We start from the raw sequence: 19,640 nt of genomic DNA on the forward strand, positions 1-19,640 counted from the left end.
ATTGATATCATCACTTAAAAGGTGTCAATCAAAGAATAACTGGAAAGGAAGAAATCAACTGGAAAAATTATATATTATCTCCATGGTGATGAAGACCCACTAACAAAAAATATATATTTATTACTTGACAAAACCCTGGAGGGATTACTTTTTTTTGCTTATGTGAAATTCCTTAGGCATAACACCTAATCTTACAGTTTCCCAGCACTTCAGAAATCTGGCATTTGTGATGGTTTTGTATAGGGAACTGTCAACAGTTTATAAGTGAGCTCAGGCTTTATAAGCGGGGCCTTCAGGGAGGTTGTTTATTTTCTATTCATTGTAATTCTCCCTCATTGTAAACTGGGACAACAAGATTTTTCACAGAAATACTCGCAGAAACAGACTTTTACTAGCAATGCCAGACATTTCTCCTATCCCAATCGATAAGGAGATAAGGCTTGTGGTCAAAACCAAAACATTAATAGAGCCAGCAATTGTTATTGCAATATGGTAGCTTAATTTACAATAAGCAAGCAACACTCTCCATAAATCATACTTTTACCTTTCTGCCATTAGAAAATGTAACAGCATTATCTAGATTACCATTGCTTCCAGAGTAAACCTCACAGATACACATTTTGCTCTTGCTTTCTTCACAGTACTAGATATGCAAAAATGTTTGTTCTTTTAATAAAAGTCTTATTTTATACTGTCTGTACTGTACTATACGCATCTGTAAATTACGATGCAAGAAGGACGTAAATATCACTTCATTTCAAAGTCACTTTGAAAAGCCCATAGTTCATACCTTAAAAATTGTAATTTTACGAAGTTAATTACCTTACAAATTCTAAGCTATCTGACATGCTTCCTTCTTGTTCAGCAAAGAAGATGAAAGAAATACTCTGCAGTGCCAGCCGTCAGCTGCTGCTGACTTTTGAACCCCTACCACTTGACAAAGAATCAGCAGTTGCTGATCTTACCTTGATGATCTACAAGTAAAGATCATCGACCCTGCTGGACTTTGAGATGATGTTTGATCATTATCTTCGAGGCAGCTGAGTTTATGGTCCATCAGATGTGACGTTCTGAAGGAACTCATACTTTGCACCAAGATCCTTCACCTCTTGCCCAGGCCTACTCTTTATACTTACTTATCTCCTAAAAAACAGAGAGTGTGGTTTGAAATCTAATGATAACTTAGATGACCACCAACTCAACATTTATGGCAAGTTGAATTGATTTTTCCTGTGGGTAAGCCAAATCAGGAACTGCATAAATACTCGGAGGACCAAAGTAAACAGGGTGGGAAATGGATTTTGAGGAGTACATCACTTGTACATCTGAACTGCTAAAAGTCATGAGCTCTCAAAATGTTATGCACAGAAAGTCCATTTCTATCTGCCATTAACTAAAAAGTCATGTTTCATTTTACTTGACACCTGCCTGCTCCTGAAAATTTCTATATTTGCGTTCCTAGTTCTCATTACAACCCATTACATGCAGAAATAAAATTATTTACTACAAAGATCAAAAGGCATAAGCTGTTGCAGACCACGTGCTTAACAGCTCAGTTCATCACCGTGCATCATAAGAACAATATGCTCTCTGCAAGGAGTCTTGCTTTAATGGAGTGTCCATTCAAAGGTTTTATAAAGGTATAGAAAAACTATGCATGGCATTAGCACCCAGTGGTAGGGATCACACATGGCCACACATGGAAACAATCAGAACTTTCACATTAATTGGGCTTGGGCAAGGCCAAAGTCAAAACATAGAGGAAGGACTCCTGATTTCACCTGGGAGCTAGCACAGAAACAAGATATGTGCTCCTTGGTTACATTCAAAGCTGACAGAAATTTATAAAATATACACAGGACACAAAGACTGTTATGAATGCCATAATTAAAGGAAAACCAGAACTCTGATAATGAAAAGAGTTTGAAAACTGAGTACAGTTCCATTTGTCTTCACAAGCTGTAGGAGAAAAGGAGGCTTGTAAAAAAGGGTAGAAAAAAAGTAGAATATTTAATGAATGCAGATGCATGTGCTCAATGACATGCAGTGGTTAATGCCAGGTGAGTCTGTATTATTTCTTCACATAAACAAAAAACCAGTTATGACACTAGAGACAAGAAATTTTTTATTTTTTTTTTTTTTTAACTACCTGTTGTAAGAAAAGCATTGAACAAAACTGTGTTGAAACAAGGATTCTATGTTTTTGATGTCAGGGTTGCTCCTGAAGAAAATCACATCACAGAAAATCTTTGACAATATTTGTCTACACTTCTAATGCCTTAATCTGTGGTACAATATGTGTAATTGCTCATACCACACAAGCACGTTATGTTATATTTGACTACATAACAACACACACAGTTCCATTAACCTGTCCTATCTCATTCTGCAGTGAGGTCAACAACTTTTATTTGTGATCCCACCTATTTCCACAGCAACAAATCAATCTCAAGCACTCAGACATGTGATGTTACTACCATGTCATGAAAAGGATGAGATCCAGCACAAGAAAAGAGCACTTTTATTCCAACAAAACCTCTTTGACAACAGCAAAATTGTCAGAAAACCACTAACAAGTAAATTAGCTTTTTTCAGCATGCTCTGGAATACCAAGAGTTTCCTTTCCCTGCTGAAATCATGCTCACCATGACTGCAAACCTCTACATTTTAATAAAAAGGAAACTCATACCTTCTATCAGAAATCCCTCCAATGCAGAAATTCTCAGCAAAGAACAAAGACAATTCTGTGTCCTTGGAAACAAGATATTGCTTTGGGTGCAAGTAACTGACATGGGATGTGGGATTGGCAAAATCTAAGAGATTGAAATAATTATGTTTTTATTAAAATATGTTTTTTTGATGCTCAGCTGTATAAAGAATGGTGTGGGTGTTTACATACTATAATTACCTCTTCCTCATTCTCTCACATATACATCCATGAGATGTACTGCCCTGTTTATTTTCAGTATCCTGGTGTAACTGCACTGTGAAGGTTGAACTTCAAGGTCCTATGAATTGGTCATTTGCTTCTTAAAGCTGGATTTGGCTCAAAAACCCTGGCAGTTCAGTTCAGAATTAAACACTTCTGTGCCAAATTGGGAAAAGTGTTATTCGTTCCTCCAACACATTTAAACTACAACTGGCCCTAAGAACTTTCAACCAGACATGAATATGGAGATGGATATTATTATTTCCCCTTTGTCAAGCTATACCTTAAGCAAGAATTCTGTATTTAGGCTCCCTTCCTATTTTCAAGCAAGTATTAAAAATAAACAAAATATTATTTATAAACTCTTTAGCTTTTATTTTCTTGGTTTTCAGTTCTTTACACTTTTGCTCATGCTAATTTCAAATAATCCTGTATTTCTACACATCTGCTAATTGTCTTTATTTTCTCCTGCTTCACTGCCTCATCTCTAACACTTTCCGTTCTCCAGTACTGTTAATTTTTCTAATTTTTTCTTTTTTTTTTCTGTCAGCTTTTTTCCTCTATCTCACAGCATTTCCCAAGACAACAGCTCTATCCTTTTGGTTTTTCTAATTTTTATTTTATCTTCTCAATACTTTACTCTCTTTTCCCAGTTTTGTCCTCCTGTCCTGTAGGATACCGTAATAGAAATATGCATTTCTAATGCCATTCAGCAAAGAACATCCTTCAAGAGGCAAAGATAATGTAAGATTATATGCAAATAAGAAAGTTGGGACAGAGACAAAATTAAAGTAACTCAGTATGGGGGTGAATCAGAGAGATTTTAAGGTTTCATTCTTTTTCATTATGCTTTGAAATTTTTTTTTTTTTTTTTTTTTTTTGCATGTTTCTCCCCTTTTCAATTGTGTATTGATTTTGAATATCTTTTCTACCTTTTTTTTGACAGGATTTCTTGTCTCTTGACCGTTTTCCTGGACTCCAAACATACTAGCGAATAAATTTCAGTTCACAAAACCTCAACTCAAAATGTAAGAAATAAAAACTGTCTTTCTTTAAAAAAAAGCAAACTTCAAATATTACAGAGTGGGTGAGCTCTTCTGGAGGAAAGCTAAGCTTACAGTTAGCAGTAGTGTGGGTAAAATAATCAAGAACTAAATACTAACATTTTTCACAAGTGTATTTCAAAGGTTTTGGGTTTTTTTTCCTGCTTTATCCTTAGGAAAATTAAGAATGACTGAAAAGAAAAAAACTGGTTGGCCTGAGGAAACAATGGAAAATCTCAGATAACAATTGGGGTTTTATGCATATCCAGCCTGTTAATCTTCTAATTTTTACAGTTTACCAAACATTAGAGACAATATTGAACAATTTTTAATGGACAAACCACAAACATGTAAATGAATAAAATTATAGGTATTAAATATTTCTCAAAGAAAGGATTCAGATCTTTGTGACTGTGGGAGATTGCAGGAAATTTATTTTGCAGAAAACATATTAGCTTCCTCATCAGATCATTCTAGAATCTGAAACTTCAGAGAAACAGAAATTTCAAAGCCTTTGACACCACTACTTGAATTATCCATAGAATCCTACTAGTAAAACTAGTGGCAAATCCACACCAGCATATTCTGCTCAAGTGGCTAATTAAGGTGTTTTCTGTGATGCTTCTTTGTTGTAATTAGTGAGCTTGTGAAAAAATTTTCACGAGCAGATTTTTATTAATTAAATTGTTACTTTAAGCAACAAAAATCAGAACATTCATATTTAGGACTAATGTTCTGCCTCTAACTCACCTAATTATATGTAGGCATTTCAGTAAGTGGGACACACAAAATCACCTATTTTAATATTTCAGTACAACAAGACAGTTTTTATTTGATAAGTGAAACTTTAAGGTGATCTCTGGATGAGACTTCAAGCGCAGGTTTTTGTATCTGTTTCTTTTTAGTTTTGCAGCACACAGTAGAAAGTGGCCCAAACATGGAAGGCAGTCAGATAGTGTACAGTTATGTATAAGACATCAGGAAAAAACAGAAATTCAAATTTAAAAGGTTATTTTGGAATTATTTTACACCTGAAATGAATAAACGAAGTTGAGAATGGTCTTCTGTGAGCTGGGATCAACTTAATACGATGACAATGGCCCACATGGTTCAACTTTTAGTTTTTAGGTACTTCAGGTCTTAGGAACCTGTCTTGCAAAAAAAATCTGTTGATAAGCTATTCATTCACTCGTATCATGTAGGATACTTATGTGCGTATGGTGAGGTATGTAAATGGAAGCGAAATAAAGGAAACATGATCTGATATACTTTCCAATCTGAACTTTGTTGCCTTCTGTAGAGTCAGCTCCTGAGGAATAAACGAGAGTAGTGGAAAGTTTATTCTATATACAGCTTTTTACAGTAAACAAAATCCTTGTGACAAACCCAGCTGTGCTAGAAAGGGAGCAAGATTATATTATAGTGACCAACTCACCATTTCAGTATAACAGCCATTGCTATTTTCCATCAGTTTTCCTCTTCAGTTTTGGGTATGGAGGGAGTGAAATTAGCATAGGTCAATTTTAAAATCGTCAAATCGTCCTGTTAGTCCCAGTTGGAGGGATTTCCTTATTAAAAAAAAAAAAAAAAAAAAAAAGAAAAATTAAAAAAATTAACTGACAGGGTGAAAATAAGAACTTGAGAAATTAAAAAATTAAAACCATGGGTCCTACAATTATTTTTCATATTTCATAAGTAATAGCTTGGGTGCTTCCAAAAAAATCCCCTTCATGTACACATAGCATGTGATGGGCATGTTCTTATGTTTTATAAGTGAAAGGACTATACAAGTAATTTAGCTCCAAAATAATTTTGCAAAAGCTGCAGAGATTAAAGATCATTTCACCTACACAGCTGCCATCTCATTTAAATTTGCATCCAATCTACAGTAATTATGCATACACACACGCACGCACACATACACTGTAGCTATCTACTATAGTAGATTGAAAAAAGATCCCTTATAAATGAAATCTTTACACACTTCTATGCGAAGCTACAAAACTGAATAAAAGGATGCATCAGGGTGCATTGTTTTGGGTACTAAATACTGACAAATACTTTTCTCCCTAAGAGGAAGAAATAAGTGACATTAATTCAGTTTTGAACATTTATTTCAGAAAAGATGACAGATTTCTGTACATAGATATCAGCCCACCTTTGCTATGCATAGGATGACCTTCAATTGAACTGCAGAAAGCAAATGGCAGGAAAGTTTCCTGAAGAAGTTTAGTGAGGATATAAGAGATTAATGAAAGTATTTGTGTAGGACACTCTCCCTTGTACAGCATATTTAGAGTGCTAGAATCATGTTATTTATTGTACTTTTCAGATCATTTGCAATGTTAATTTATATGAGTTTGATATTGCTTTTGTCTTTTAGTTGTGTGTTATTCTGAGAAATCCCTGGGGAAGGAAAGGATTTATATGCTTTGTGTACACATTCTGCAGACTAAGCACTCCAGCATAATTATTTTTGGCACTCACTAACTGATTAAAATATCCAATTTAACTCATGATCAGTAAGATTAAACCTTTTTAATATACCTCAAAAGAAAATTATCATTTGCTACTCTAACATCCCTTTCTGCACATGTCCCCAGTAAAGCTGTTCTTTTTTTCATTAATGTACCTTTTAACGAGGAATGCCTTTTATTTCTTCCTCTGGGCAAAACTGCCTTATCCTTTATAGAGAGGTAAGAACAAAGATGAGATGGAAGCTGACTGTGCTACTACATGGGATTTTAATGTCATACCAATTATAAGTCACTTTTTGTGTGTGTTTGTGTGTTCTGTACAGACTCAGCTGCTAAAGAAAACACATCCCTGCTTTGTGTTTGCTTGATGTACAGATAAATGTCAGCAGTTAGGGGGAAATAATATTTGAAAAAAATCATTTGCATGACTCAGAATAAAATTGTGTAGGCTCTTATTTCATCTGGCAATAGCTGGCTTTTTTTTTTTAGGATGTGTTACATTTTAATTTTGCAACAAGGCCCATTTAACAGCATGATCAAACTATGCTCCAGCTTTAGAACTTGGAGGGAAGAAAACCAGTGGCTTCTAAAGAATGAAAACCCCTCTGCAGCCCTGCATTAGAAAGGAAATACTGTTTGCAGAGCCCAAAACAGGATAGGCACCCAGATATGTATTGCTGAAAATAAAAAAACCGTGAGGTGCCTTGACCACCACAGGTAATGTGCTCTCCTTAACTAGGACCAACATGGAAGTCTAGGACATCCGGAGGACGAAGGTCATAAGCTTAGCAGAAAATGGTAACTATGTAGATTTTGCAGAATCTTAGCAGCCTGGATTTTGCCCAATTAGCTCAGAATGATGTACCTCTGAGTGAAGAAGCCTTGTATTAGAAAAAATTGGTCCACATAACTTTATTTCTCATGTAATGCCATTTTTGCAATGCCACCAATTGAAGCTATTATCACCAATGCAGCTCTCTGAAAGAGTTGCATCTAACCCACATTAAGATATATTTGGGATCAATGCTCTTAATATTTCAAAACTGAGACAGTTAAAGTTGGGCAATAATTCAGAAAATGTTCAATATGGAATAAGCTGACATAAAATTAAGCAGAAATTAATTTAAGCTAGTTCCTGTATCCATTTCTCCTATTTGTCTTTCCACACAGAAAAGGGTTGTCATAGAAGCGTGCTATCATCAGGGTTTAGAAACTCTGAAAAATAACCGTGTCTGATGAAACAAAACAAAACTGAAGGAAACAGCTTCTGAGAAGGCAGCTCCAGGCAGCTCTCCATGCCAAGTCAAGTTCATTAAGGGGTTGCACCCTTGGCAGTGGTGCAATACTCCATTGCCCTCTGCTTTAAGTTATTTATTTTCAGCACAGGAAGAAAAGTCAAGATTGGACACAGAAGGAAACAATATCTTCTGGCCTGTTGTGGCTGAGTTTACATGTAGAGGTGCTTTCTGGTCTAGTTTCTGAAGGAGAAACAAGTACAAATATCTGGCCTTGGCTGTTAGGGTCTGATTATAAGCACTGTGCTAGAGAATTCATGGATTATTCATGTGTAATTACAGATAGCTATTGTGCTCTTTTAAATCATCCCTGCGGCCCATTATAGCCCATAACAACTGAAATAGCAATTGTCATAGTAAGGTTTGGTCTCCGTCATAGAGTGTAGGCTCTAATCAATAATGATGAATGGTAAAATTTAGCATCAAGCAGGAGAAAGTCTAGTTGCCTCCTGCCATAAATCTGTACAAATACCAAGCCGGGCAGCTGCTGGATCTGGAAATTTAAAAGGCAACACTCTCCCTCCACCCCCTACACCCTCACCTCTATAAAAGTTGAAAAAGAAGAAATGTGCAATATGTCAATTCTAATAATCTACATGCTGTTAAGACACTTTTCTATTTATTCAGAGTGGGGTGAACCCTAGGTTGTTTTCAAGGTCAATTCCAGGTGAAAGGGGGGTCATCTGGAGGCCACCTCCGCTCCCATGCAGGTCAATAACGCTTCCTCCCTGCCCCAGAAGACAAGCTGCTCACACCCAATCAATCCACCAACGCTGCTGCTGCACCCAGCGTAATGAACAGTGAATAAATGTAGCCTATCATCACAAAACACGCTTTTTAAGTACCTTCCCCTTTCATGTAAAACCTCTCGCTGTCAAATTCTACATTCACTCATCCAGCAGTGAGTAGCAAAGTGAGAAATCAGGCTCTCATTGGGGTTGGTAAAAGGTCATTGCTGACAGACACGGAGGTTAAACTGCCGAGTTAAAATACTGTTCATTACCCACTGCAGCTTTTTACTAACTACACTTCTTTGTGTTACAGTCAAGCAGTACATCAATATGCCCCTCCTCCTAATTCATTAGCAATTGTTGAATTGTACAGAAGGGGGAAAAAGAAGGATTGATCTTTTATATGTTTTTTTTTTTTTTTCCGTGTCAGATACTTTTACATCTTTATCTACTCGGTACTAAATACTCTGCTCGCAGACTATGCTGTCTGCTTGCAATGAGCAGTCATCATTACAGGTACAATTCCTGAAGGCAGAGATGGTCAGTTCATCTGAAAGCCCAAAGGCTTGGGGCTGCTCAAGCAATGGTTTCTTTTCTCTTACCCTTTTTATTAATTACCCTTTGCATAGTGACATCTGTATATCAATAAACTTGAAATTTTGCACTGCAACTATGTCATGTTGAAACATGTTTGAAGTACAAATCAAGGAAAAAGAAGCTGCTCCTGCAGATGAAGTAAAAATGGTTAAAACCAGACAGCATGCTGAATTGATATCTAGCTTAGACAAAACGCCTATGACCTGTTCATGTTGACTGGGTTAGATCTTTATCAAACACTAACATCAGTGTAGATCTCAAGACACTCCCTAATCTAATATTTTATTTAAAAATGTTTAAAGTCTGCATTTTTTCCATGATTAAAGAATTTTGATATATCCAAAAGAGCCATTTAGAGCAGCAAAGAACCATTGGAGTTCAAAAGGAAACAAGAGTGAAGGTTTCGTTTGTACCAAAGGCAGTGATTCAGTGGGAATTCTTAACAGTTGAGACCAATTTCCCAAAATGAAATTCCATTCTTTGATTAATTAATAAGTAGATGGAATTCCCTTTATTGAAATGCAAAGCTTTTGTATTTAAAGACATCCATCTTAAAAAAATAATCTCACAGAGCAATAGGAAAATTATCTCTAATCATGAATAAAATAAAGGTTTATTTACATGCATGCTACAACAATAATTTAACTCAACAAATTACCATTATCTATTTAAATCCTTAAAAAATGCATTCATAGATTTCTTCAGGAAAATTTTTTTTTTTTTTTCCTCCTCCTCTATGCTTTCTCTCAGTGGGACTGAAAATAAAATGTTATGACTTAAATCACAAGAGGCTAACATCATTTTTAGCAACAAGGGCTGCATAATTTCAAGACTATGAGTGAGTGGCTGACTTTAACTAAAATGTTTCGGTTCTGTGCGTATATAGGTACATAAATAATTCAGAATTAATCCCTGCAGAGGGGACAATGGGAATCGTAAATTATCCATGTGCCGTCCCCAACATTAGAGGCAATGAACCTATAGTAACAAACTATGAGTGTTACTCATTACATACATTTCACAGACACCTTAACCTTTTGAATATTAATTTCCCTATGCAGCTTGTAGCTTGGTGGCATAATTTATTTTCCCTTCATTTCCTCCTTCTTTCTGTGTCTTCATTCTGTCTCTATCTTTCTCTCTCTCTCTTTTTAACCTTTCCTGAACAACATATCAATTAAGCTATTGAGTGGGTTGTGAAGACTGAAGGAATATTGATTCTTTTTCTAACTAAATAGTTACTGCAAAACATTTTTTAAAAGCTAGATTGTTGTTTCAGTAATATTACATGCAGCACTTTATGTACTCAGAGATTAGGTATGTGTAAAATACTGCCTTAGCTATTTGATGCAGTCTGATGCATGCAAATCCATGATCCATGGTTACCTCTAAACACCAGGAATGTTTTGGAACCCTTACCATTTTCTGATGTCAGTAAATGTCACAATCAGTTTATGATATCTAAGCTTCCCAAGTTTTCCATAAGAATGGTGGAAAGTGTATTTGATCAGAATTAAAAAGAGAACAATTTTTACCTAACATTTTTTCTCTGATATGTAAGTGACTGGGTTTTTTGGTTTTGGTTTGTTTTGGTTTTTTGGTTTTTTGGGGTTCTTTTTTAGTTTAAGTATGGCACATAAGAATAAATTTTTTCTAAAACTATATTCGGAGACATTAAGTAGCTCATCACAAAATATTACACCTCTGACAGAGTCATGAAAATATGAGAAACGTATTTTCTTTAGTATCATTTTTCCAGAGAAGAGTATTTCAGGAACAACACTGAAACCATACTTAACAGCTTCAATACTAAAACCATACTTAGAGGCATTTAAACACGCAAGAGAAGTCAATGGGAGGTTATGTACAGTATGCAGCAGTTATGAAACAAATCATACAGACACTTGCACATTCCAGGTTTAGCTGAAATTATACCCTGGTTGTTCCGTAAACCCTTACTTTTCTTAGGAAAGTCTACTGGGGCTTTTCATAAGAGAGTTTAGAGGATCAGTATCGATTTGGAAACCTCACGTTGCTATTTCTGTTAAAAAGTGGAACAGAACAATATTGTCAGGACACTAATCCCCTGATTTCAAGGGGACTTTAGTCACATGAATAAGGGTTGCAAGTTCAGGCTAAGGTCTGTTAGATGATTACTATACATTCTTCTACTTTCTGTGTTGTCCTGGGTTCAGCTATAGCAGTCATTTTTCTCCTGCTTAGTAGCTGGTGCAGTGCTGTGTTTTTTAACTTTCAGCCTGGGAACAACGCTGATAACACCGATGTTTTTAGTTGTTGCTAAGTAATGTTTATTCCAACCAAGGACTTTCTCAGTCTCATGCTTTGCCAGGGAGGAGGGGAAGCCGGGAGGAAGCAGAGACAGGACACCTGACCCAAATTAGCCAAAGGGGTATTCCATACCACAGCACGTCATGCCCAGTATATAAACCGGGGGGAGTTACCCGGAAGGCCGAGATCACTGCTCGGGTCGGGCTGGGTATCGGTCGGCGGGTGGTGAGCAATTGTATCCTCTCCCCTTGTTATTTCACTAATCGTTATTATCATTGGTGGTAGCAGTAGTGGTTTTGTGTTATACCTTAGTTGCGGGACTGCTCTTATCTCAACCCGTGGGAGTTGCATTCTTCCCATTCTCCTCCCCATCCCTCCGGGAGCGGGGGGAGGAAGAAGGTGGGGGGGGGGGGAGTGAGCGAGCGGCTGTGTGGTTCTGAGTTACCGGCTGGGCTCAAACCACGACATGTGTATATTCATATATATTTCTGCAAACTTCTGCAGCTGCTTTGACAGAAACAGGAATGCTGGGCTAGGTAGATGTTTGGTCAGACTCAGTAAAGGGTAATAATACCAGTTTTTTTCCTGGGTGCATTCAGAGCACTGATTTGCATTGAGTTAAAGTTATTTCCATGATATAAAAGTGTGAAGAAAGCAGAAGTTCTGATACTGTGTTTCATGTAATTTTTTTAAACTATTATTTTTGGATTTTCTGTGCAGGCCTCTTCCTCCTATCTGTGCTTCTGCAGATCTCCTTGACATAACAGGATGGGTGTGGGGAAGGTATACTGATACCTTTCCCTAACACTATATGCAAAGGAATTGAGATGTGCTTAGCATCAAGTCCAGCTGCCTCTGATTTGTCCATCCTCAGGCTTAAGAAATCCTTTTACAGCAAGGTTGACCGGGGATATCCAGTGTTTTCATGTGTGTCTGAAGCACCACTTGGCCTCATGACCCCAGGTTCACATCAAGATGTCCTCAGAGTTTGAATGTTACACCTACACTGGTCATTACTTGATTTAATCATCCTACGCTTGAAGCTACCCTACACTGTCATCAGGATTTCTTGTATGAAATTTTATAATTTCTGCTTTCTATTTTGTAATCCTAAGATTTAGTTTCTTTTCTATATAGAAATTGCCCCATTTTTTTCATCACTTTTATTTAGGTTGTAACACTCTAGGATTGTATTTCATGAAGGCTGTAGGACTATTCACTTTGAAATATATAAGAGTCTGTTGTTTCTTTTTACTGGGCAAACCTGTTTTCTCTGATTCCTACAGGTTACACATGAAGTGGATTCTTCTTCTTCTTGGTTTGGTTTTTTTTTTATTAACTTAATACTGTATTAAAATGCATGTATCATAACATCATACATGCATTAGAAAATGCCCGCACACAGGTATTTTTGTGCCTAGCAAGGAAGGTATCTACAAATGGATTGAGCTTTTTAAATTATTTGAGCATAAACAATTCAGATGCAAAGATTCCCTGTGATGGCAATATATGAAAAAAATTGGTGTCTTGTCATCCTGTGAAATTCCATTGAAATAGCCCAATTTATGCCATTTATTGGAAGACAAGCACTTATTTGTTTCATTGTCTTCAGAAAAAAAAATAATAGAATATTCTGAGTTAAAAATCACACTAACCACAATATTAAGCACGTTTCCAGGCAGAAAATATTAGTATAAAGTATTCATGAAAACATGTTAATGTGACTATGCTAAGAAGAAATGGAAAAAAAAAGCAAAATAAATATCCGAGCTTAGAATTTATGTTAAATGAACTTGTGATAATTGTGTGCTAAAAAAATAAATCATGTTAACCCACTTGACTGAGACTTACATGGTTTCTCTTTTTAGAGACAGAACCCTCATAAACCACAGCCCAATTATTCAATTTTCCTTACTAATTATGGAAACTACTCATTTCTTGGCCTCAAGCACTAGATGATGTATCTCTGAAGGGCAACATGAGATTTTTCATAATCTGTGGCTCTCTTTATTTAATGAGAATAAAAATAAATACTTCAGAAGTTCCAATGTTACAGGTAACTTTGGATTCTAGGTTGAATTTGATTAATGAGTTGTCTTATACTGAATAGTACAACTCCAAGCATTTTCTGCTGTAAGATAGTTGCAAAGATTGTGTCATTCGTTAAATGCAACAAAGCCCAAGTAGAGATACAGAACAATTTTGTCACTAGCTCTAATACAGCTTCAAATGGTCCCCTTCTGCCCACCATGACCTGCTTTGATCATCACAACATGGAGATGTTATCTGTCATGACTCATTTAAAGAAATAATTTAAACACAATTCCACCTCATTTCAGATCAACATGTAAATGCATGTGGTTCATCTGATTTCATGTGGATTCCAGGGCTGTCCTCAACTACTGGGTAAGAGATACCTAAAAGGAGGTGGACAATGACAAGGACCATCTAAAGAGGTGACCTGACACACATGGGATAAGTTGGATTCTGTGATGGGCTTCAGGAGGTTATTTTTCTTTTTTGAAAAAAGAAGAATCAGATATAAAATTTTGTCTCCAAAAGCAGAAAACCCAGCTCTTGGAAGAGAGTATTCTATGCCCACATCTTACTTGAGCTAGGCATGAGAGGTGGGATTCACTTGCCGATAGATATTTCTGCAGCAGACTTGTATCTACAATCTCTGAAGAAAATTTCTGTAGCACAACTGACTTCATCCCAGAGTACATTACCTAAAATGCACTGGCCGCATTACCTCCTAAAAGTACATATTCACTCTATTTCTCTCCACTACTGTAAAAGTAACTTGGACACAGCTGTCTTTAGCTGTAGACAGGTCAAGTTATGCAAGACAAATCCACACAAGCTATACTAGTTTAGCCCAAAATATTTACTTGTAGCAAAAGGAATTATTGCCTTTCAACATCCAATATGAAACAGGGAAAATTATAGGAAATAGTTTAGCATACAATGGGCAGAAATCTTGTATTCTTTATGTAAAAGTAGTGGCCAAGTACAGAACAATGCTGCACCAACAGCCTGTAAACCTTTCTTTTTTTTTTTTTTTAATCAGGCATTTTGCTGGCTCTTCTAATAACACGTACCTCAGGGTTGTTTTTCTATGTTGATTGTTGCCATTTCTATTTTAATCAACTCTTCATTCTCTTATCAAAACTTTTTTCCTAGGTTTTTTTCAACTGTTTAGGAAATTGAGAGGATTGTCTGGAGCATATGTTCCACCTTTGGATACATTGATTACAACAAGGGAATCAGTAAGTGTCAGGGCACTTAAACACTATTACCATAAACACAGCCCCCTTGTTTCTGAAATGCTTCATTCTCTTCTCAGATATAAACATGGCTGCAGTAACTTCTTTTTTTTATTTTTTTTTTTTTTTATTAAACAGATCTATGCTTATGTTCCAGCATCAACATATACTTTCCAAGGAAAATTCTTCTGATTACTATCAGTCTTTCTTAACCATATCTTTTCCATGAAGAAGCTATTGACAGTATTCTGGTTAACATCTGAAGTAAGTCTGATCTGATTATTCACTTGACAGATGTTAGCATGAATTATGCTCTCGTTTCTAGAAGGATTTGGAAAAATCTGTGAAACAGCAAATCAGTTGAATGATGTGAACATTGCTAAGGGGAATGGTTTGGGAGTTCCTAGCTCATGTATGGGCATTTCAGTAGGAGAGTATTATCTGAGGAAAAGACTGGTGGAGAAATTATGAAAAGTTAATCTTGAAACTGGTGAGTCCAGACAAATTTAACTAAATTAACGAAATCTGTAAAAGAAGAAACAGTAGAGAATAAAGGTCATAAAATAGCTGTTGAAAGGAGGACATCATAGTCAGAGATACCCAGTGCTGAACACACATCTGAGAGATGGTTAAAATGAAAGAAGGCATATGTAATCTAAACCATAAAAAAAGTAAGGACTAACAGCAGAAGTAATGATTTTAGATAGAGGATCTCATGATCAATAGCTGATGGACTTACTAGATCAGAGAATCAGATATAGTATGTTGAAACAAAATTATGTGACTTCTCTGTTTCTTGGCTGGGTTTGCTTTAGCATAATCAATTTCCTTTCCAAAAACAAACAATGAGGAGAAGCAGCCTAGTATTTCCTTATTAAAACAAAATCAAATCCAAAGTTTGACAAACTAAGATAATATCAAGCATCTGGCATTGTCAATATCAGATGATAACTGAATATCTGTGCTAGAAGCAGTAACATGTCCTGTAGGAACATGGGATGAGGTGCGAAAGAAGAAAGGAAGGAAAAGCAAGTGAGAAGAATGTCTCTTTCTGAGTAAAGATTTATGAGTTTTTCTCTAAGAAAGAAAATTGATCAAGCCATAGAAATGTGCTATTTTCAGGCATGGTTAGAAAAATATAGACAACTACTTGTAGGAAGCTGATATTATTTTTTTGAGAAAAAGAAAGGTTAGGGTAACATTTTCCATGTTTGTTGCTGGCATAGCTATTTGTATTGTCTATTAGTTTCAATATTGTCATAATACTGTACTGCTGGTTAGTCTCACTTAACTCTACATAAGCATAACCTTATCTAAATCTGCCCACCTCTGAGAACACCAGAAAACACAGTTTTAACAGGAATTTCACAGGCACAGTTGGCACTTGTTCAGTGCAAGTTTGTCATTGTTACGTTTGTAGCAGCTTGAACTTTGCACGGGTCACTTCATAACAGAGAAGGTACGGGAAGTGTTAAGCATTTGAAGTGATCACTCTTGGTTGTGCTTACAGTTCAACGTCGTGACACGACAGTGCTTGTGTTATAAGGACACATCCTGGATTTTAAACCTGGCATAGTTTAGTATTCTCTTCTTCATAAATTACTTTTGCTTATTTACCACCCAATGAACACTGTACATAATCATTTTTGTAACACTTTTCAGACAGTAACCAAGCAAGTTTCTGTGTAGAAAAAGTCTGTCCCTTGATGGCAAAAACTATATCCATATTTTTAACTTTTGTTAATGAAATCAAAGGTCACAGCCATACACACTCTATTGCTGTTGATACATTGAATGCCCACTTGCTCCACAGTAAGTACTTCAAAACCTATCTCCACATGCAAAAGGAAAACAAACAAAAAACCAAACAGCCTCTATAATACTGTTGGAAGAGAGAAAATCCAGGAATGTTAGAAAACATAAATTGTGGGTCAGATTAACATTAAAAATTTATTTTATACTGGATATATATCAAGTTAATACAAAAAATGCATGCAGCCATTTCCAAACTACAACCACCTGCTCAGCTTTCTGAATTTTTCCAGTCTTTTTTTAAAGTCCCTATTGGCCCATGGCTACTGGGTCCAGGCACTGAATCAGCAGGTTTAGGAAACTGAATTTTAGGATAATGAAAATCTCTAACTAGATCTACAAGTAATCCAAACAGAAAACTGGATTTTGCTAGAAATTGAAATTAGAAATTGTAACATTGAGGAAAAACTATGCCTCATTATTTCTCAGCAGAAAAAAGATACAAAGATTTTAGAATAGCTTCTAAGACTCTGCAACTAAACATAACAAAGTTTGTTATGTTTGTTTTCTGGAGGAACAGAGAACAAAAGAAAACAAACCTTAAAAAAAGATATTCGGGGCCTCATTAAAAAAATTGAATTAAGTAACTGAATAGAGCAAACACATAATCAAGAGAAAACCTAGCTGATTTGGCAGGTAGATTTTCAAAAAATGTAAGCCCATACTTATTCACTTATAAAGTCATAAATGTATACCTAATAATACTGTAAACTGGAGATATATGTGAGATGAGATAAAGTAAAGGTTAAAACCAATACGATGTCAGAGAAGTAAAGAATATGTGATATTCAGGAGTCAGGAGCAAAAGTTTAATTTCTTCAATTTGTTGGATTTTCAGTGATTGAAAAAAGAAGTAGCTTGACATCTGGTTTCAGAAACTGTAAGAGTGAAAGCAAACTCAGGACTCAATATAACCTCTCTCAAAAAAAAAGGATTGTATATTCTGACACATTAAATTTATAATACGTAATGCATGATGGTTTTTATGCAATGAACTAATTAACAAACAAACAAAAAAGTAGCAATTTACACAGATGCCCAGTAAAACACTACAGGGGGAAACACAGATGGGGCACCGTCACGTGGCATAAATGTTCTAGTACTCATTTACAAAATCTGCATAATTCTTCTGAACATCTGAAGGCCTGCAAAATCCCAAGTTTTTAATATAATGAGGGAACTACTGCCACATATTAAAAACTGAAAAAACCCTGTGTGCTTGTATATATAGATGATATGGAGTGGTGTTTAAGTTATGGCTGCTTCATAATCTATGAAGTTTAGGGAAAAAAAACATGGTACAGAGACAAAAGGATATCTTGTAGACAAACACAAAATGTTAGGTCCTTCTAGCCTCAGCTAAAGCCAGCTGAGCACAAACCACTTTTTCAATATGTCTGTTGCATTTCCAAAGTTTTGGTCACTGGGCATTTTTATGCTTGTTTCATCTACCTAACTTCTGTTTTTCTTCAAATTCCTCTAGCTCATTTTAATTGTAGGAAATTTAAATGGAGAGTCATCCATGGATTGGATTTATTTTTGGATCCTTGGTTTTGTTTAAATCAAAACTTCCTCTCATTTATGATCATAGTTTGTTTCATCGTCACAGTTTTAGAAACAGAATTTTAGATGGTGAAGTGTAATATCTTTTAAATTTAATTCTTTCATTTAGGAATAGTCACTAAAATGTCATCATTATTTAAACAGAAAATTACATACCACACTGTGCTATAGCACCAAATATCTGGACCATATGTTCTGGACCACTGTTCTCAAATATATTTTGTCTATTCCTTCCTTCAATAATTAGGTTCAAAAATCAAACGAGTGCAAAAAGCTGCATCAATGCTGGTTCAAAGCAAAAAGCACAAACCTTCCCTTTTCATCATTTTTATAATAAACTTTCCATTTCTTGAATATACTTCTGAGCCCTCCAGATTGGCAAAAATCATTCAGACAGAGCTATGAAATGAGCCAAGTGTATTTTCTATTTCGTTAGAAAATACATTAGTAAAATATCTTGCTTTCCCCTTTGTGAGACGAGTAAAATCCTTCTGAGACACTTTTTTGTTGGTTTGTTAGCTGCTGTTGAATGATCCTTGGCTGTACAGTGGAAAGGGCATTCCTTTAGGACTTTAAAGGCAAAGTAGAAAAAATGACATAAAAGCCTTGCTTGAATTTGATTGATGCACTCTCATATTTGAAGTTCACTCACAGCTTTGTGCTAGAAGACCAGGGTCACTCCATCCAGTCCTCTAATGAGACTGTGCATGAACACTTGCAGCTTTGTAGGCCTTGTTTTAATCAGAGATTGAGAAACACTCCTGACTGATAGTCTGCAGGATCAGATCTAAACAGAAAATAACATGCTCAATTTGGCCTCTGAAGGTGGGTTGAGCAAATCTTTGTGATGTATTGGAGCATTTGCTGAGTGGAAGTGCACGTGGTATGGTTCCTATTTCTGTCGGCAAATACAAATTTTTCACTCAGCAGGCATAATCAGAGCTAACTTGAGAGAAGAAATAACAAAAACTCAACAGCCCTTAGCAACTCAGCATGGCATAGAGGGATTTAAGACTTTAGCATTTTATCTCTATCAGTATGAAAATGTATGAGGAAATCTGAACTTTGGAAGTGCAAATAAACACATTTAACACATTACAAACCACCTATTCTACCAATGACTCCTGGTTCTTTTTCTGTTTCTCCTGTGCCAGCCTCTCACTCCTGAAATAATAAAGCTGCTTCATTAATTTGGGTTTTACACTAAAAACAATTTCTTTTGGCAAAGTTACTTTAGAGGTAAGGGAGGAAGTGTGCATAATCTATTGTTAGCATCTCTAAACTGATAATGGAAACAAAATCATGTTCTGCATTTCATAATGTTTTACTTCTCTGCAGCTCCTGTTTACTTCCCTTCTCTTGGCTGAGAGACATATCCAATCCAGTGCCTGGGGTTGCTAAAGTCATGATGACAATAAGTGTTAGGTATCCTACCTAAATCTAACTGAGGTAATTGCATTCTGCAAAAGTAAAATTTACTCTGTAGTTTTAACTAAAAATATTTGGTTTACCTCCTAGGAACTGCTGTATCAATGCATGTAGTTTACAATTACTAACATTTTACTATGTGCGAATGTCTGTGTATAAGTAGAGATTTTGGAAAGGAAAAGAAGGAATTTTTACACAGGATAGCAGACC

At 35.9% G+C, this 19,640-nt stretch overlaps 1 long non-coding RNA gene across 1 annotated transcript; it reads right to left on the reverse strand.

The window, feature by feature from the left end:
- Window positions 1-5,420: 5,420 nt before the first annotated feature.
- On the reverse strand, window positions 5,421-18,976 carry LOC115619855. Its single transcript, XR_003995138.1, has 3 exons — window positions 18,600-18,976; window positions 15,228-15,233; window positions 5,421-5,540 (listed from the first exon to the last, which is right to left on the reverse strand). It is a non-coding gene; the product is annotated as an uncharacterized LOC115619855 (long non-coding RNA).
- Between the last annotated feature and the right edge of the window lie 664 nt (window positions 18,977-19,640).

The sequence above is a fragment of the Strigops habroptila genome, chromosome Z, assembly GCF_004027225.2.
Source record: "Strigops habroptila isolate Jane chromosome Z, bStrHab1.2.pri, whole genome shotgun sequence".
Lineage (NCBI taxonomy): Eukaryota > Metazoa > Chordata > Aves > Psittaciformes > Psittacidae > Strigops > Strigops habroptila.